The sequence below is a fragment of the Ranitomeya variabilis genome, chromosome 2 (genome assembly GCF_051348905.1).
Source record: "Ranitomeya variabilis isolate aRanVar5 chromosome 2, aRanVar5.hap1, whole genome shotgun sequence".
Classification (NCBI taxonomy): domain Eukaryota; kingdom Metazoa; phylum Chordata; class Amphibia; order Anura; family Dendrobatidae; genus Ranitomeya; species Ranitomeya variabilis.
The window spans coordinates 262,134,690-262,156,558 of record NC_135233.1 but is presented as its reverse complement, the minus strand read 5'-3'; positions in this window follow the sequence as shown (position 1 = coordinate 262,156,558).

The window sequence follows — 21,869 nt, the reverse complement described above, 5'->3', positions numbered from 1 at the left end:
AAACATTTCTAGAATTCGCCCTTTTCTTACTTTCGACTCTGCAAAAACTCTTACCGTTTCTCTTATTCATTCCCGTCTGGACTATTGTAACTCTCTACTAATCGGCCTCCCTCTTACCAAACTCTCCCCGCTCCAATCTGTCCTGAATGCTGCTGCCAGGATCATATTCCTCACCAACCGTTACACCGATGCCTCTACCTTGTGCCAGTCATTACACTGGCTACCCATCCACTCCAGAATCCAGTACAAAACTACTACCCTCATCCACAAAGCACTCCATGGCTCAGCACCACCCTACATCTCCTCTCTGGTCTCAGTCTACCACCCTACCCGTGCCCTCCGCTCCGCTAATGACCTCAGGTTAGCATCCTCAATAATCAGAACCTCCCATTCCCGTCTCCAAGACTTTACACGTGCTGCGCCGATTCTTTGGAATGCACTACCTAGGTTAATACGATTAATCCCCAATCCCCACAGTTTTAAGCGTGCCCTAAAAACGCATTTGTTCAGACTGGCCTACCGCCTCAACGCATTAACCTAACTATCCCTGTGTGGCCTATTAAAAATAGAAAAACAAAACACATAATCAGGTTCCTTGCATCGTGTTCTCATACACTTTATGCAGTTAATAGCCCTCTGTGTCTGTACTGCTACATACTTAGGCTGTTAACTGGTTCATGCAGCTTTACATGAACACCCGAGCCTTACACTATGGCTGGTCCAAATAACTAAAGCAATTGTTACCATCCACCTCTCGTGTCTCCCCTTTTCCTCATAGTTTGTAAGCTTGCGAGCAGGGCCCTCATTCCTCCTGGTATCTATTTTGAACTGTGATTTCTGTTATGCTGTAATGTCTATTGTCTGTACAAGTCCCCTCTATAAGTTGTAAAGCGCTGCGGAATATGTTGGCGCTATATAAATAAAATTATTATTATTATTATAAAAAGATGGATACCGCTAGATTTTTGGGAGGCAGAATGAACAAAAACCAGCAATTCAGGAATTTTTATTTTTAGGCCATTCTGCGGGTGGTAAAATTGATAAGACAGCTTTATTCTTTGGGTCAGTACAATTGAAGCGATACCACATTTATACAGTTTTTTTTTTTTTAAATGTCTTGGCTTTTTCGTGATAATTCTTTTTTATATAAAATACCGTAGTTTTTATTTTTATATCGTTTTATTATGAGAGCTATAACTTTTTTATTTTTCTGCTTCTGGAGCAGTACGACGGCTTGTTTTTTTGCAGGACAAGATGACATTTTCAGCTATACCATTTTTATTTACATTAGTCTTTTTGATCGCATTTTATTCCACTTTTTGTTCAGTGGTATGATGATAAAGCATCATGTAACTACCTTGTGTTTTTTGTTTTCTTTTTTGTGAGGTTAACTAGTGGGACAGTTTTATAGGGCAGGTTGTTCCAGACACAACCAAATGTGTACCTTTTTTATTTTATTTTTTTACATAAAAAACAATTTTTGTACAATATGTATTTTTTAAAATATTTTTGTGATTCTGTTAAAACAAAATGTTTTTACTTTTTTTTTTTTTTTTTTTTTAACTTAGTCTCACTTTGACTTTCAGCACTCAAATGGCAGTTATAAAGCATATTAATGGAGAAGCATTGCTATGCTTTATAACTGTTGGTGCTGCACTGACACAAGTAAGGTAGATCATGCGCTGCAGCCCCATGAAATGATGTCACGGGGGTGCCAATCAGAGGTTAGAGGGGGCTCCGTCCCTCTTCCTGCCTTTAAAATGCTGTGATCGATATCGATCGCAGCATTTAGGGGTTAAACTGCTGGTGTCAGCTGTCAAAATCGTTGAACACCTGGTGGCGATCACCCGCTCACAGTTTTTGTTCTCACAATGTCGCCTGGGCATATCCATACGTCCAAGATCGGTAAGTACTTACTGACCTGAACGTGTGGAGGTCGTAAAGTGGTTAACAGAAATATTGTGAGTGTCCACGTTACTAGTAGCAGCAAGGCTCTGGAAAAGTGACATGGCTCCCTTCAAAAGAAATTTAGTGAAATCTGCTTTCCCAAGTCCAAATGCCCCCTCCCTTCTGAGCCCAACAATGTGCTTAAACCGCAGTTAGCGTCCACATGTGTCACATGTGTTTAATTATTTAAATATTATTTTTCTGAAAAAAAAAAAATGGCGTGGGCTCCCACATAATTTTCTTAACCAGCAGAGGGAAAGCTGAGGGCAGATTATAGCCTGGGAAGGGGGTAATACCGATGAAGCTTCCCAGGCTATTAATATCAACTCACAGCTGTATACATAGCCTTACTGGCTATTAAAATTGGGGACCCTAAAAAAATGATGTGAAGTTCCTCTTTAATTAATAACCATCAAAGGCTATGTAGACAGCTGCGGGCTGATATTAATAGCCTAGGAAGGGCCATGGATACTGCCCACCCCAAGGTAAAAACATTAGCTCTCAGCCACCCCTGAAAAGGCACATCTCACCTTTGTATTGTCAGGTGACATCAAGCTCCGAGATTAGTAATGGGGAGGTGTCTATAAGACACCCCCATTACAAACCCCATAGTCATATTGTAAAAAAACACACTCCAAGAATAAAGTCATTTAATTGAAAGAAAGACACAGACTGCTTTAATAAATCTTGATTATACCATACTTACGACCTTGCCCATTCCACCGATGCCATAATCTCCTGCAAGAGAATAAAAATAAAAAACAGCAATATCCCTCACCTCTCCGTCGTTCTGTCTCGCCTCTGCACCGTGTGACTTTCTCACGGTGCTAGCGGGGATGTCATCATAGTTCAGCCTGGCTGGGAACGCAGCCTTAGTGACATCACCGCTAGTGATTGAGGCTGCTCTGACAGCAGCTCATACACCAGTGGTTCTCAGCCTGGATGGTCGCATCTTGGCACCATCCAGGTTGAAAACTAATTATCCCCCAGACATGAATTGCGGCGTGGGACAGAACGACGGACAGGTGAGGGATATTGTTGTTTTTCACCGCCGATTAGAAGCAATGTTTTTTCCGTGCTGTCATGCACAATAAACACTATATTGTCGGGCCCCCTATTCAAGTGAATGGGGTTCGGGTCTGCTGCTCAGTGTCTCTGCTGGATTACAGGCTGTATGGACGCATCATGCAACCATGCACCCTGCCATCTAGAGGTAATGAGATGACTGTTAGGTCACATCCTGCTGTCCTTTGACTTTTCGGCAGCAAATACGCTGCAAAAAAAGTCAACCACTATCCATGCAAGTCAATGAGTGAAAAATGCTGAAAGAAGTGACATGCTCTGTCAAAAAAACTCAGCAAGAGCAAAATCCTTATGACAAAAAACGTGTGTGTGCATGAGATTTCTGAAATCTCATAGGCTTTGCTGGTACTGTAATAAGCAGCTGAAAATTATCATAAATACGCAGCAAAAACACGCAGTGTGAACTTACCCTAATTGTATCACTGCGATCGTAATTACCTGAAGAATAAAAATGCTTGATTACTTTTACTGAACGGTGAATGGGGTGAAAAAAAAATTATAAAAACCATTTATTTTAGTTTTTGTTCACTCTGCCAAAACAAGCCCCCACACAGCTCGTTCATCGGAAACATTAAGAAGTTATAGCTCTCAGAATATGGTGATGCAATAAAAAATACTTTTTTTTTGTAAATCAATGTTTTAGTATGCAATTTATGCTTGCAAAATTGCTGATAAAACCTTATAACTTTCTAACAAAAAAATGTTGAAAAAATGATGGTGATGTAAAGTAGACATGCGGTAAATGTTATTTATTAACTGTTTTGTTTGGTAGAATTATCTGTTTTAAGATCATTAAAATTCAAAGATTAAGAAATACTACTTTTTTTTTGTCATTTTCCATATTTTCAAAAATATACGTAAATCATATTGACGGTCCGTAAATACTGTCATAACGGATAGTCTACCATGATTGTATGGCATTTAAATATATTACATGTAGATAATTGAATAGAATATCATATTATGAAAAAACTATCACTTGCTGGAAAATAAGTTATAAGCATTCAAACAATGTTGTAGTGTGTCTCTAATGGTCACCAGTAATATAGATTACACCATGACAGAATACAGCCTAAATTGTTACAAAAACATATCACGAATCTAAAGCATATATCCACAGTATAGCACTCTACAGTGGGTCTAGATGCCTGTCAGATTTATGAATGAAAAAAATAGCTTGCAAGAATGATATATACACACTAGCTGTTTCCAGCCAGCTAACGCTTGGCACGCTCATTACTATCTAATTAACGCTGCTGGTGATTAAGCTAAAGTAAACAATGACAACAATCCTACGATTTAGTCGATATTGCTGTTGTCGATCAGCTAGTGCATCATTGTCTGGATTTTCCTGCGGCCTGTGAGATGGACCCTGGTGACTCTTCTTGGCTCATTTTGTTTTGGAGAATGCGGATGCAATTAAATGTATGTTTACCTTGGCTGAAGTAGTTGAATTACATAGAAATGAAGTGCTGCATGTGGTAATGTGGGGGTGGAGCCTCGTATGATGATGGGGGGACGGAGCCTTGTGGTAATGTGTGGGGACAGAGCCTCATGTGGTAATGTGTAGGGACGCAGTCTCGTGTGGTAATGTGTGAGGATGGAGCCTCATGTGGTAATGTGAGGGGACGGAGCCTCATGTGGTAATGTGGAGGGATTATCTGTGGTAATGTGGTGGGGGGCGGGATTATGTGTGGTGATGTAGTGGGGGGGCGGGATTATGTGTGGTAATGTGGTGGGGGCGGGATTATGTGTGGTAATGTGGTGGGGGGGCGGGATTATCTGTGGTAATGTGGTGGGGCGGGATTATGTGTGGTAATGTGGTGGGGGGCGGGATTATGTGTGGTAATGTGGTGGGGGAGTGGGATTATGTGTGGTAATGTGGGGGGGCGGGATTATCTGTGGCAGTGTGGTGGGGGGGCGGGATTATCTGTGGCAGTGTGGTGGGGGGGCGGGATTATCTGTGGCAGTGTGGTGGGGGGCGGGATTATCTGTGGCAGTGTGGTGGGGGGGCGGGATTTTCTGTGGTAATGTGGGGGGGCGGGATTATGTGTGGTAATGTGGTGGGGGGCGGGATTGTGGTGGGGGTGGGGTTATCTATGGTAATGTGGTGGGGGGTGGGATTATGTGTGGTGGGGGGGATTATCTGAAAATGTGAGGGGGCGGGATTATCTGTGGTAATGTGGTGGGGGGCGGGATTATGTGTGGTGATGTGGTGGGGGCGGGATTATGTGTGGTAATGTGGTGGGGGCGGGATTGTGGTGGGGGGCGGGATTCTGTGGTAATGTGGTGGGGGGTGGGATTATCTGGTAATGTGGTGGGGGGCGGGATAATCTGGTAATGTGGGGGCGGGATTGTGTGGTAATGTGGTGGGGGGGTGGGATTATGTGTGGTGATGTGGTGGGGGGTGGGATTATGTGTGGTGGGGGGTGGGATTATGTGTGGTGGGGGCGGGATTATGTGTGGTGGGGGGTGGGATTATGTGTAGTGATGTGGTGTAGGCGGGATTATGTGTGGTAATGTGGGGGGTGGGATTGTGGTGGGGGCGGGATTATCTATGGTAATGTGGTGGGGGCGGGGTTGTGTGGTGGGGGGTGGGATTATGTGGGGGGGTGGGATTATGTGTGGTGATGTGGGGATGGGATTATGTGTGGTGATGTGGTGGGGGGGGGATTATGTGTGGTGGGGGGGGCGGGATTATGTGTGGTAATGTGGTGGGATTATCTGTGAAAATGTGAGGGAGTGGGATTATCTGTGGTAATGTGGTGGGGGGCGGGATTATGTGTGGTAATGTGGTGGGGCGGGATTATGCGTGGTAATGTAGTGGGGCGGGATTATCTGTGGTAATGTAGTGGGGCGGGATTATGTGTGGTGATGTGGTGGGGGGGCAGGATTATGTGTGGTAATGTGGTGGGGGGCGGGAATATGTGTGGTAATGTGGTGGGATTATCTGTGAAAATGTGAGGGGGCGGGATTATCTGTGGTAAGGTGGTGGGGGGCGAGAATATGTGTGGTAATGTGGTGGGGGGGCGGGATTATGTGTGGTAATGTAGTGGGGCGGGATTTTCTGTGGTAATGTAGTGGGGCGGGATTATGTGTGGTGATGTGGTGGGGGGGTGGGATTATGTGTGGTGGGGGGCGGGATTATGTGTGGTAATGTGGTGGGGGGCGGGAATATGTGTTGTAATGTGGTGGGGGGCGGGATTATGTGTGGTGATGTGGTGGGGGGCGGGATTATGTGTGGTAATGTGGTGGGGCGGGAATATGTGTGGTAATGTGGTGGGGGGCGGGATTATGTGTGGTGATGTGGTGGGGGGCGGGATTATGTGTGGTAATGTGGTGGGGCGGGAATATGTGTGGTAATGTGGTGGGGGGGCGGGATTATGTGTGGTAATGTAGTGGGGCGGGATTATCTGTGGTAATGTGGTGGGGGGCGGGAATATGTGTAGTAATGTGGTGGGGGGGGCACGATTATGTGTGGTGATGTGGTGGGGGGCGGGAATATGTGTGGTAATGTGGTGGGGGGGCACAATTATGTGTGGTGATGTGGTGGGGGGGCGGGATTATATGTGGTAATGTGGTGGGGCAAGAATATGTGTGGTAATGTGGTGGGGGGCGGGATTATGTGTGGTAATGTAGTGGGGCGGGATTATCTGTGGTAATGTAGTGGGGCGGGATTATGTGTGGTGATGTGGTGGGGGGGCGGGATTATGTGTGGTAATGTGGTGGTGGGCGGGAATATGTGTGGTAATGTGGTGGGGGGGCGGGATTATGTGTGGTAATGTGGTGGGGGGCGGGAATATGTGTGTTAATGTGGTGGGGGGGGAATATGTGTGGTAATGTGGTGGGGGGCGCAATTATGTGTGGTAATGTGGTGGGGGGCGGGATTATCTGTGGTAATGTGGTGGGGGCGGGATTATCTGTGGTGATGTGGGGAAGCGGGATTATGTGTGGTGATGTGTTGGGGGCAGGATTATGTGTGATGATGTGGTGGGGGGGTGGGATTATGTGGCAATGTGGGGGCGGGATTGTGTGTGGTAATGGGGTGGGGGTGGGATTATCTGTGGTGATGTGGGGAAGCGGGATTATGTGTGGTGATGTGTTGGGGGCAGGATTATGTGTGATGATGTGGTGGGGGGGCGGGATTATGTGGCAATGTGGGGGCGGGATTATCTGTGGTAATGTAGTGGGGCGGGATTATGTGTGGTGATGTGGTGGGGGGGCAGGATTATGTGTGGTAATGTGGTGGGGGGCGGGAATATGTGTGGTAATGTGGTGGGATTATCTGTGAAAATGTGAGGGGGCGGGATTATCTGTGGTAAGGTGGTGGGGGGCGAGAATATGTGTGGTAATGTGGTGGGGGGGCGGGATTATGTGTGGTAATGTAGTGGGGCGGGATTTTCTGTGGTAATGTAGTGGGGCGGGATTATGTGTGGTGATGTGGTGGGGGGGTGGGATTATGTGTGGTGGGGGGCGGGATTATGTGTGGTAATGTGGTGGGGGGCGGGAATATGTGTGGTAATGTGGTGGGGGGCGGGATTATGTGTGGTGATGTGGTGGGGGGCGGGATTATGTGTGGTAATGTGGTGGGGCGGGAATATGTGTGGTAATGTGGTGGGGGGGCGGGATTATGTGTGGTAATGTAGTGGGGCGGGATTATCTGTGGTAATGTGGTGGGGGGCGGGAATATGTGTGGTAATGTGGTGGGGGGGCACAATTATGTGTGGTGATGTGGTGGGGGGGCGGGATTATATGTGGTAATGTGGTGGGGCAAGAATATGTGTGGTAATGTGGTGGGGGGCGGGATTATGTGTGGTAATGTAGTGGGGCGGGATTATCTGTGGTAATGTAGTGGGGCGGGATTATGTGTGGTGATGTGGTGGGGGGGCGGGATTATGTGTGGTAATGTGGTGGTGGGCGGGAATATGTGTGGTAATGTGGTGGGGGGGCGGGATTATGTGTGGTAATGTGGTGGGGGGCGGGAATATGTGTGTTAATGTGGTGGGGGGGGATATGTGTGGTAATGTGGTGGGGGGGCGCAATTATGTGTGGTAATGTGGTGGGGGGCGGGATTATCTGTGGTAATGTGGTGGGGGCGGGATTATCTGTGGTGATGTGGGGAAGCGGGATTATGTGTGGTGATGTGTTGGGGGCAGGATTATGTGTGATGATGTGGTGGGGGGGCGGGATTATGTGGCAATGTGGGGGCGGGATTGTGTGTGGTAATGGGGTGGGGGTGGGATTATGTGTGGTGATGTGGGGGGGCGGAGCTACTGTGCAGGGGGCGGGATTGGCGAGTAATCACGATGCCTCTTATATATATAGATGTAATGTCCAAACTACGGGCAGCATGCATTGCAGCCTAGGAGCACGATTGCAGTCAAATATATTTTCTGTTACGCTTCAGAGTTTTAGACAAGATCTACTTTGAAGATCTGGCCAGGAACCAGAGCCAGAGACCAGACTAGTCCTGTGCCACCCCCCGCCTGTTTTTTTTTCCAGCGGCGACTCACCCCCCCCCCCCCCGAAAACACCCCGTGCCACCCCCCACCTGTTTTTTTCCAGCGGCGACTGACATCCCCCCCGAAAACTCGAGGGACAGACCTGTCGGTCACCTACATGAGCAAGAGTCCTCTACATTTATATTACTCTGCACTCTCCTTACAGTCCAGTCCATTGCTTTATGGAATGCTTATTATATAGGAAATTGAAAATTAACAATGATACATCCAAGGATGGCCAAATCCTGTTCCTTCCATACAACTCTGAACTTATCTCCCAATACCTCCTAAAAATAATCACCAGTCCATTACCTGTCCTCTCCATATATCTGTCCTGTCTCCTCATACCTGTCCTGTCTCATACCTTTCCCCCACACACATAATCTCCAGGGTGATGGTTTTCCTTGCAGTTTTGAAGACCACAGTTTGGGAGCACTGCTACAATTCTCTGTGGGGACCAGACAGGAGATAAGTAGTGCCCTACAGTTTAAGAATGACAATTCAGAGCGGAACTGATTAAGTAATGATCGCCCCAAATCTTTTCTGTGCCAAACGACGTGAGTTTTTTAGGCTGCTTTGTGGCTAGTGGTGATGTGGGGAGCTTGGCAGCTATTATCCTCCTTAGCTTCTCATGCCTAATGGCACTTTGAGACTTGTGCGCTGCTTAATAGGCAGCAGGAAATTGCTATTATTCCTCTTCTGCAAATTAAAGGTTTTCAGCAGGTTTAGAACTCGGAGGATGTTTCCGTTATGGGCGTTTTATGTAGTGTTTTCTTTCTTTTTTTAAACGATCCTTTATACTGAAGGATGTGAAAATCTGTCCTCGTATCTGTCTGCTAAGACTTTACAGCTGGGAACAGAGGTCATTATATGGTCTCAGGAAAACCTCTCAGAGTGTTGAGTGATGTCTGACTATGATGCGCGTAAGGAAGAGGAGCAATGGCGACAGCACTTGATCAGATCTATGACTCTCTTGAGCACCCTTTCTACTTGAGTACCTTGTGCCCATTGCTTTTAGTATAGTGCTTATGGTTTGGTAAAATATGATGCTGTGCAGATTACATATTTGTTCCCATACTGTAACTTTGTGTTTCGTATTACATCCTGTAAAGTAATGAACTTTGCATTATCTGCAAATGGAAGCAATGGGGCGAGCATTAAAGGGAACCTGTCATGCCACATTTACCTGCAAATATTGGGTTAATCTGCAGGTAAATTGCGTTAGAAAGCTTCCTGGCTGCTGTACCGAAAGCGCAGCTCCCTTGTGAAAATTAACTTTATTCCTCCCTGGAGCTGCTGGCTTTCAGTCATATGGGTATGCCAGTTCAGCTAGTCAGTGAGTGGCAGCTATAAGCACACCCTGACACTTTGCCTGGCAGCCGGCTCTGTACTATCTAGGAGTCTGCTGTAGTCAGTGCTTCTATTTGTTAAACAGCAGAATGAGTACAAGCCAGTCGCTGTAATATTCTCGCCTTATGGAGCGGCCCCCAGACGCAGGACGGTGGGGTACTCGGTACCGGGTCTCTCGGTTCAGAGGATGTCACAGTGGCCTGACCCGGTCCGTGGTCCTGCTAAGGGGCGCCCAATAAAAGGTGTAGGGGGTGGTGTAGGTCACAGTAAACAACGAGGACACCGGGTTGCAGTCTCTTTACCTCTTTACTGAAGGCTTCGGCATCTGCAATCCAGAGCACTGCTAACAGGGCTGGCTGAGACCGGCCGGTCCGAAGGCACATCCAGAGTTCCCTTTGCAGGTGGAAATCAGTAGCCTACCTACTAGCGCCTGGGTGTTGTAGTACTTTCCTGCTGAGCACCACGGGATAGTCCTCACAACTGTCGTGTGTGTTTCTGTTCTTTCTCTCCGTCCCCCAGATGATATGGATAGGACGCACCCGTATGACGGGGTAGGCCTGGAGGTATTCTGGGACCCTAGAGACGCCCCTCTCCCACAATTGCCTCCGTTGTCTTCATTAGGTGTAAAAGGTGAGACAGCCAACCTAAAGTTAACTGCCCTGCCGTAGTTCAAGTAATGCGTAGAGTCTATTACTTCCTCGGTGCTCCGGCCACCGGCTACGCGCCTCAGAAGGATGTTGCCGATCTTGGGGCACGACTCCTTCTGGTTCTATCGCTTTTGTGCTGTGATCCCGTTTCTCACTTCTCCACAATATACTTTGCTTCGTGTCATTTCTTAGGAGTCTGCCGCTATAAGGCACAGGCACGGCTCCGTAACGATCTGTCCTTTTTCTAGGCCGCTGTCAGGATCCCACCCCTGACAGGTCCTCTCCCGTACTCTCCCGAGCTGCTTTCTGCCTAACTTCCTATCCAACCCCCAGTTTTACCAGAGTGTGAGGAGTGGCCTAATAGATAGAACCACTCCCCCTGGTGGCCGGAGTGTGAAGTGTAATGTGTGTCTGCGATCCCTGGTCAGGTGAACTCCTTTAATGCCATCAGACGTACCATCACTCCCCTTAGTGGCGGAGCGACAGTACTGCAACGACCAGGACTCTGGGGCGCTGCACTTACATAGGAGGGCATGCTCAGCTGGTCCTGACATTCAATACACGTCTCGTATTGTGTATAGAGAAACAGATGTGCACACTCTGTATCAATGAATGCTGCACTATACACCCCAGAGCGTGGGATTTTTCTTTGGGTATTTATGCCAGTCTGACACCTCAGTTATGTCATACTGGTGCAGACCTGCCATCTGCTTCTCGTAAAGATAAGACCATTAGATAGACACCTTGAGTCAGGTGTATATGGAGTTAAGCATTGACCAGGTGGAACATGAGATTGGCTGTTTCTAGATAACATTCAGGATTGATGTAGTAAAAGCAGGAAACACATACTATATCTCTTTCTATGTATTCCTAAAGGTGCCCCTGTTTAATATCAAGAGGGTTCCACACTGCTATCCCCGTCCACAAATGCACCATACAAGTTAGGCGTACGTCCGTTTTATACAGAAACCATCTGCCTGTGATTGCTGCGGTTAACCCGTTAAATGATGCAGTCAATTGAAAAAAAACAATTAAAAATTGTTCACAATTTGTTTATGCTGCGATGTAGATGAAAACATTCCTTTCTGATTCCAAGAGTGGATCAGACTAGATCAGCATTCAGACGAGCACTCTCAGATGGAGGCCAAAAGAACCCTCCTTGGCCACCATCTGATAAATTATGGCCTATGGGAGCGTTAGGAATATGATGGGAAGAGCTCCCAATGTGTCCTCTCTACTAAATGCTCAAACACATGTCCCAATTCATCATATTATTTGCCCCTTTTATGGAGCAAAAATGTTTGCAATAGTTTTTTTTTTATTATTATTATTATTTATTGTGCATTTTTTTTAATTAACTTTACTTTGTTTTATAGTTTGTTTTTTTGTTCTTGGTGTGGTCTTAATTTTCCTCATCCAGATGTTTTAGCCTAGTTCAATATTTGCGATTTTTCTAAATGTTGCAAATATTTTGCGCACATTCACTCTAGTAGCGTACTGGAGTACAAATCCTGTTTCATTTTTGTTATACACAGTTGAAGACTAATGTGTAGCATTTTAAAGGATCATACGAAGAGCATCTTCGATTTTGTGCAAAAGTCATCAACCTGTGTGGCCATTTTGAAGAATTTTGGTGCACTTGGTAGCACTTCAAAAACTGCAAATGATCAATCAAGTTAAATATTCCAAGTGTTTTCATGTTTTGTTTACACCATTTAAGTTTATGACTAGTTTCTAAAACTTTGTTCATCTTTGTGAAGTGAAAGTTCTTATGGATTTAATTAGGATCTCACAGTTATGCTGGAAAGAAATGAATCATGAACTCAAAAGAAAGAAAAAGAGAAACGTAAACACTTCCAGAAATAGAAGCTAGAAAAGCAATCACCTGTCACTCCTTGGATAAAGTTTACTCTTTTATGATCTATGTATCTGATGTATGGAAGCGAAACACAACTGACTAAAGTATTAACTCTGTAGCAGCAACGCCCTGACATAATCCACCTTTTCTTTGAGTTTCTCTGGCCTTTGATATTGTCCTGGTTTAATAGGGTCTAATCACGGCATCACCCTCCATGGCTGCAGTGAGAACCTCCATCCTGGGTGGAATTTACTGCTTTGCTAACAATTTGTAGATTTTACAGATCGGATGGGAAAAAGCAAAAGGGTCCAAATATCTCTAGGTGGTGCTCTTGGTGATCTTTACCTGGCAGCTGCTGTTTCTCATCTTATTATTTTAATTATCAAAATTTTATTTAAGAAAAAAAAACAGCTGTAAATGGTATAATACAAAATATTAATTTTTTCACACCTCTCCTCTTCCAGCATTGAGGGTTTGACAATCCTCCTGGTCTTTGTTTACAAGCAAGTTGGCACATCACTGCAGCAACAATCATTGACATCAGCGACCACGTGCCATAATGTTGGCATCACCACTCACAATCATAGATCAGTTGTAACGGACCTCCTGGGTCATCTGGTCCAACTACCTGCTCAATGCAGGGTTCACTAAACTCTCAGACTGTTGGTCCAGCCTCTGTTTGGAAACTTCCATTGAAGAAGAACTCTCCACCTTGTGGCAGCCTGTTCCACTCATTGATCATCCTCACTGTCAATTTTTTTTTCCTAATATCTGATTTGTGCCTCCTCCCATTCAGTTTCATCCCATTGCTTCTAGTCTTTCCTTGTGCAAATGAGAATAAATCTGATCCCTCTACAGTGTGGCAGCCCTAGAGATATTTGTAGGCAGCTATTAAGTCTCCTCTGTCTTCTCTTTTGCCAGCTAAGCATTTCCAAATCCTCTAACCATTCCTCATAGGACATAGTTTGCAGACCGGTCACTATTCTGGTTACTCTTTTCTGAAATTGCTCCAGTTTGTTCATGTCCTTTTTAAATTGTGGTCCCAGAACTGGACGCAGTATTCCAGATGAGTTTTGACCAAAGAGGAGTAGGGGAATAATTACTTCATGCGATCTAGATTCTATGCTTCTGTTAATGCAACCAAGAATTGTTTGCCTTTTTTGCTTCTGCATCACACTGTTGACTCATGTTCAGTCTGTGATCTATTAGTTTACCCAAGTCTTTTTCACATGTGCTGTTGCTTAGTCCTATTACTCCTATTTCTCTCATTCTATATGCTTTTTTTTTTTCATTTTTCTTGCCCAGATGTAGGATTTTGCATTTCTGCCTGTTAAAACCAATAACAAAAGACTGACTGGCAGATCCAAGTTAGTGTGAATAGGTGCATACTAGGAGCAGCCTCCTCCATATACAATATGCAAAAAAAGTTGTACTCTATTGTTCTAAAGCATGTCAATATGAAATATGAATAGCAATACTGCTTCTGAATGTGAAATACAGGTGCATCTCACAAAATTAGAATATCATCAAAAAGTTAATTTATTTCAGTTCTTCAATACAATAAGTGAAGCTCATGTATTATATAGTCACTACAAACAGAGTAATATATTTCAAGTGTTTATTTTTGTCAATGTTGATGATTATGGCTTACAGCCAATGAAAACCCAAAAGTCATTATCTCACTAAATTAGAATATTTTACTACACCACCTTGAAAAATTATTTTCAAATCCGAAATGTTGGCCTACTGAAATATATGTTTAGTAAATGCACTCAATACTTGGTCGGGGCTCCTTTTGCATCAATTACTGCATCAATGCGGCATGGCATGAAGGCGATCAGCCTGTGGCACTGCTGAGGTCTTATGGAAGCCCAGGTTGCTTTGATAGCAGCCTTCAGCTGGTCTGCATTGTTGGATCTGGTGTCTCTCATCTTCATCTTGACAATATCCTATAGATTCTCTATGGGGTTAAGGCCAGGCGAGTTTGCTGGCCAATCAAGCACAGTGATACTGCTGTTTTTAAACCAAAAGCTTGTCGGCAGAGGGAAGCATGAAGTGCTCTAAAATTTCCTGGTAGACAGCTGGTCTTGATAAAACACAGTGGACCTCTACCAGCAGATGACATGGCTCCTCAAGCCATCACTGATTGTGGAAACGTCACACTAGACCTCAAGCAGTTTGGATTTTCTGTCTCTCCACTCTTCCTCTAGACTCTGGGATCTTGATTTCCAAGGTCTAGTGCCTTAGGGCCTTATTAATGTGATCATAAATATATATTTTTTTGTTTTTTACTTTCCTTTGGTAGCCGTTTTTTCTGTTTATATTATATTTTTTTGCTGATATTTTTGACTAATATTTTCTATAATATATTTTTACTCTCTTGTACTTTTGTGTCTGTATGTATATTCCTAGTACAGGCACATGTTTCTGTTGTACTACCGTTTGCCATTTTTATGTAGTAAAGGCAATTTTATCTGAACTTCTATTTTTCTGGCATTCCCTTTAGTCCATTGTTTTGGGGTTCCCCTTTGGCCTTTCTAGTGTCTGGGTGGTTTCTATTCTCTTTTACAGAACACTGATTTCGTTCACTATAGAGATAATTGACTCGTGTTATTTTATTGGGTGATTTATATTATATTATGTATTTTTTAACTTTTTATAATAAATAGTACCCTAAACACAAGCCCCACACATTACGCTTGTGAAATAAATAAAATAAAAATGGCCCATTCGCCAAGAAGACACTATTCACCAGAGGAGGCATACACTTTCCTTGCCTCCGACATGGATTCAGCCAGTGAGGAATATCCCACATACTTCTATTCCTCCTCCTCATCTAGTGAGGAAGGACTGTCAGCAAGGCTCACTAGGACCCTGGCAACCCCTGCAGCAGCCGATCCCATATGGATTTTACCCCCCGAAAATTATCAGCCTGTTAGTCCGGATTTCAACAGCAGCTCAGGAATCCAGTTTGATGTAATAGGTCTCACTGAAATTGACTTCTATAAATTCTTTTTCAGCGAGGAAATAAGAACTCTTATGGTGACCCAGACAAACTTGTATGCTCATCATTTTTTTTAATTTTTTTTTACCCAAAATCCCACGTCCTCATACGTCAACTTCATTTACCACTATGAAACTTGCACTGGGAAACCAGACCTTTTGCATTATGGATTGCTTCAAAGAGTACTACACATCCACAAATTAATCAAACTTGTTTTTATCCTGTTGACACAACACACTATTATAATCTGATGTACTCCGCACAACTTACACTTAACACCACATTATAAATTCATACACCAGTAAAACCAAAAGCATTATAATCATTACTATAAAACTATGCCTCTAGATAAATTCCTTTGGGGGTGCAGTTTCCAAAATGGGGTCACTTGTGTGGGATTTTCACTGTTTAGGCACATCCAGGAGCTTTGCAAATGCGACATGACGACCACAGACCTTTTCATCAAAGTCTGCATTGCAGACGTCTCTCCTTCCATTCCGAGCCGTGCCATGCGCACAAACAGTAGTTTTCCTCCACATACAGAGGGGTATCCGCATACTCTGGATAAATTGCACAATTTTGCAGTCCCCTTTCTCCTGTTACCTTTGTGAAAATAAAAAAAAAAATCGAGGACAAAAGATAATTATTGTGGAAAAAATGTGATCTTTTTATTTTCACGACTCAGTTATAATTTTCTGTGAGGCACTTGGAGGTTCACCTTGCCGGCCAAATATCTAAATAAATTCCTTGGGGTGGGTCTAGTTTCCAAAATGAGGTCACATGGGGGTGATTTCCACTGCTTAGACACATCAGGGGCTCTGCAAACACAACATGACCCCCACAAACCATTCCATCAATGTCTGCTTTCCAAAATATCACGCCTTCCCTTCTGAGCCTTGCCGTACGCCCAAGCAGTGATTTTCCCCCACATATTGGGTATCTGCGTACTCAGGAAAAATTGCAAAACAATTATTGGGGTCCACTTTCTCCTGTTACTCATGTGAAAATAAAAAAAATCGGGGCTTAAACATCGTTTTTGTGACTAAAAATGTTCATTTTTTCCTTCCACGTTGCTTTAGTTCCTCTGACACACATGTAGGATTAATAAACTTCTTGAATGTGCTTTTGAGCACTTTGAGGGGTGCAGTTTTTAGAATAGTGTCACTTTGGGTATTTTCTGTCATGTAGGCCCTCCAAAGTCACTTCAAATGTGAGGCGGTCCATAAAAAAATCATTTTGTAAATTGTGTTGTAAAAATTAGAAATCGCTGGTCAACTTTAAACCCATATAACTTCCTAACAAAAAAAATTATTTCCAAAATTGTGACGATGTAAAGTAGACATATGGGAAATTATATTTTTTGACTATTTTGTGTGACATGACTCTCTGATTTAAAGGCTTAAGAATTCAAAGTTTAAAAATTGCTACATTTTCTAAATTTTTGCCAAATGTCTGATTTTTTTTTTGCAAATAAATGCAAGTTATATTGAAAAAATGTTAACACTATCAGGAGAAAACCTCAGAATCTCTAGGATCCGTTGAAGCGTTCCAGAGTTATTACCTTGTAAAGTGACACTGGTCAGAATTAAGAAAAATGGCCTGGTCAGGTATGTGAAAACAGGCTTCGGGGTGAAAGGGTTAAATGTAGGAGTGGCAGGGCTGGTTTGTCAACCATGTAAGGGCTGTCCCACACGTCCAGATAATTCCGGTACCGGAATAAATCGGTACCGGAGTTATCCGTGTCCGTGTGCCTGGGAACTCACGGAGGCCATACCTGCGGCACACGTGTGCCGCCCGTATGGCGAGTGGGTACCACACGGAGCGTGTGGTACCCACTCTGCATGGTGCTGAAGCTGCTGAAGCTGCGATTCATATCCTCTCTGCAGTAACGTTTGCTGCAGAGAAAATATGAAGAATAGTGTTAAAAATAAAGATTTAGGTGTCCGCCGCCCCCCCACCCCCTGTGCGCCCCCCCGCTGGTCAGAAAATACTTACCCGGGTCCCCCGTCGGCTGTCGCTCCTTCTTGGTCTTGCCGCGGCTTCTCCTGCATGCGGTCACGTGGGCCCGATCATTTACAGTCATGAATATGTGGCTCCACCTCCATAGGGGCGGAGCCGACTATTCATGATTGTAATTGATCGGCCCCATGTGACCGCATACAGTAGGAGGCGCGGCCAGACCAGGAAGGAGCGTGTAAGTATTTTCTGACCAGCGGGGGGGCGCACAGGGGGTGGGGGGGCGGCGGACACCTAAATCTTTATTTTTAGCACTATTCTTCATATTTTCTCTATAGCAAACGCTGCTACAGGGAAGATATGAATACCGGCTTCAGCACCATGTGGGGGGGACAGCGCTTACTGTAGCGCTGTCTCCGGCACGCCACACGGACCCCAGACGGAGAATGTCCGTGTGAGGTCCGTGTTTTACGCGGACCCATTGACTCTATTGGGTCCGTGTAAAACGTGCGCTCCCACGAACACTGACATGTCTCCGTGTTTGGCACACGGAGACACGGTCCGCACACGGTCCGCAAAAAATCAATGACATCTGAACAGATGCATTGATTTTTATGGGTCTACGTGTGTCAGTGTCTCCGGTACGTGAGGAAACTGTCACCTCACGTACCGGAGCCACTGACGTGTGAAACCGGCCTAACAGACTGAGCAACATTGACCTATCTGGAAAGTAAGTGTTGAAAAAAAAATCGCCATTTTTAATCTATGAATCCGTCAGCAGAATTCGGGTTTTACTGATCACATCAGGAGGTGAGATGTGTTCCTGACATGCCTTTTCACTGTCGCTTGCCAGGTATTGGGATGTATCATGCACGCTTGGCAGGTATTGTCCATGCAGCCTATTCTATAGTCATGAGCAGCAAGTCTCTAACTAGTCGCATGTAGGGAGGGGTACGTGTGCAAAAGTAGGTAATCTGGTATACAGAGGAAAAATGAGTTAATCGTAGGAGGGAGACATGCGCAAAACTAGCTAATTGAGGATACATGTTTAAAACTAGCATTATTTTTTAAAGATGAGCTGTCTCACAATTGTTAATGTTTCTTTTGTGAATAGCTATCTTATTAATTTATTCTGTTGCACTTTGCTTTGCGGAGCTCCAGGGTATGTGCGTTTAATGTTTTCTTGTTTATTGAGCAGCTATGGACAAGGAGCATGAGACCTCTGACCCCACGACTGACACTGAAGGTGAAGCAACACTCGACCCTGGCTTGCTGCCTCTTTTGTGCACACACTTCAATCAGATGTTAGACACGAGACAAGGGGAATTTGCATTATCTCATGAAATTATTAAGACGTTGAGGGAGCCCTGTGCCACTACATGAGCAGCCTCTGCTGGCCTGAAGCCGCCTGAACCTGTCGCTCCACCAGCAGGATTTCTAATTGTTTCTGTCTAGGAAGAAACCTGTTGGCTCCTTGTGATTGCCAGATCTTCAGTCCTGTGTTCAGGCTGAGATAGTATCATAGAAAGTCAATGTCCAGAATCAGTGCAATTAATAATACAGCAAATACATTGCTTAAAGTGCTCAGATCCAATGCTTTTCACTTTTATTTTGTCTTTTTTTTTTTTTTATTATTATTATTATTTATTATTATAGCGCCATTTATTCCATGGCGCTTTACATGTGAGGAGGAGTGTACATAATAAAAACAAGTACAATAATCTTGAACAATACAAGTCACAACTGGTACGGGAGGAGAGAGGACCCTGCCCGCGATGGATCACAATCTACAAGGGATGGGTGAGGATACAGTAGGTGAGGATAGAGCTGGTCGAGCAGCGGTTTGGTCGATCGGTGGTTACTGCAGGTTGTAGGCTTGTCGGAAGACAATTATTTGCTTTCCTTTTCTTTTGCTTCTCATTTTTCTTGTCCTTTTCACCATCTTGATTTCCAGAACTAGCAACGTTAAATTTTTTTAATACGATTGTTCTGTCCCTTTACAACATCCAATTTGTCGGTGCAATGTGCTGCCAACACTGGTGATTTAATGGCACACATAATATGTCCAGCTCACGAGCATGTCTATGTTGGCCGTAGATCGGAAGCGTTCAGTCTTATGAACCCTCATGTGCTGAATATTTGCCTATGTAAATGTGAACCTTCTGCTCCCCCATTGCTATTAATCCCTTCACGATTGATGATGTATAGATACGTCAACTGTCATGTCCCTTCCTTTGATATGGACTCCACACTGAGTCCGCATCTTTCCCTGCGCAAGACCACTGATCTGATCAGCTGTCATGAAAATCTAACAGCCACGATCCACCCGTGGCTGTTAAATTAATTACCGCTGTCAATCTCAGACAGCGGAATTTAACTCCTTCTAACCGGAAGCTTGCCACAACACACCCATTAGCGCCCCTGTCACGAGATCGCGGGTTGCCAATGAGTTGTCATGATAGCTGGGAGTCTGCAGAAGACCCCTGTGCCTGTAGATGGAAATCTCCTGTGAATGCTGGTGTTAGTAGGGGATTGTGAGTTTTGCTACAAATATCAGGGCTGATGCACTGCTATGTGTATTACTGGCAATCAGTCGATCGACACTTCACGTCTCCTAAGGGGACTATTGAAGCCAGTAAAAATTTTTTTTGAAAAGATTAAAATAAAAAAGTTCAACTCGACCTCTTTTAACTTTTTCAAAATGAAACTGTAAAAAAATACATATATTTGGTATCTCTGCCCTCAGAAATGTCCGATGTATCAAAATATAAAGTAAATTAAGCTGATTAGTAAAGAGCATAACGAGGAAAAAATCAAAATGCCAGAATTACGTTTTTTTGGCTCAAAATATCGTTTCTACCCCAAAATGGTATCAATAAAAACGATTTCTCAGTGTGCAAAAAATAAGCCCTCACCAAGCCCCAGATCCCAAAAAATGGAGACGCTACAGGTCTTGGAAATGACGCCATTTTTTTTCCTCTTCTTTGATTTTTTTTTTTTACCCTTAATAAAGAAGAACCTATACATGTTTGGTATCTGCGAGCTCATACTGACCTAGAGAATCATATTGCCATGTCAGTTTTAACATTTAGTGAACATGGAAAATAAAAAAACCCCACAAAACTATTGTGATATTGTACTTTTGCAATTTTACCGCACTTGGAATTTTTTTCCTGTTTTCCAGTACACTTAATGGTAAAATCAAAGGTGTCATTCAAGAGGACAATTTTTCCCGCAAAAAAAACAAGCCCTCACACATTCATATTGATGGAAAAATAAAAAAAGTTATGGCTCTGGGAAGAAGGGGAGCAAAAAAATGGAAAATCGTCCCTGGGGTGAAGGGGTTAAGTACTTCAGTCTGTTTTTTTGCCCACATTATAATCTACAACATCCATCTCTTAAGAATTTTTTTATTTTTACTTCAGAGCCTTCACCTTCTCACAAGTGCACTTTTCAGAGCTTTGTTGCCGCATTGTGGATTTTTAAAGCCACGTTCCAGTCAAATTACCCTGCAACAGAAAAGCTGCCTTCAGGCTGTGTTTTTGGGTTCCGCTTTTTGAGGTACGTTACCGCAGCGGTGCCGAGATTACAATGAGCATTGTTCTTTCCCTGAACAGACAAATGTCTACCTTCAACAACCAATATTTCAGGCACAAGATGGTAATTATCCTATTTGGGGTGTCACCCTGTCCCAAGGGCATGCTGGCAGATAATTTAGTGTAATAATTGTAGGTGTTAGCCTTATACAATGTTTGAGGCTTTAGGACGTTAGTGTCCTCGCTGCGCCTCGTTCCCACGTTTTTTGTTCCAGGTTCTGCTCACGTTCATGCATCTGCTTTCATAACATCTGTTACAAGGTTGCTGATAAATCTGAGACAAGTAATTGTTTTTGTCCACGAGGAAGGGGTTAACTAGTGGATATTGGAACAGGTCAAAGCATAAAAAGCTTGCACAGTGCATTTGCATTGTACATTTTTGGATCTGCACCTGTACAGCTCCCAACATGTATATCTCGCACCCACAGGTGCCTGAATCCCTGCTAGGGGTGAATACACTGTCCTCTGCCTCCAAAAAATGCACAGTGCTTGATATATGCTGAACATGGGGTATGAGTATGTTCACATTGCCCGTATTTTAATAAAATTGCATAGAAAACATGAAAATTAACAGGACTCCTATTTTTCAATATACACCACAACTTTTTGTAGCGCAATAAAGGGTTGTTGCAGGTGCCAAGCACGACTCTCTGGTTGTACTCTGCAGAGCTCTACCACGACATAGCGCCTAATATTGCAGTGCAAACTCATACGTGGTGTGATGGCGATGGTAGTCCGCACTTTAGGGAATGAAGACACTTGGATTTATGTGATGATTGCATAAAATCTAGCATTGGCGGATTTGTTGTGTTGTGCAGTGTGTCTCATGATGCACAGTCATTTCCTACTGGTGTATCTGTAGTGACGTGCCCCATTCTACCATGTCAGATAACATCTTTTACAAGGTAAATTGCCTATATTGATAAT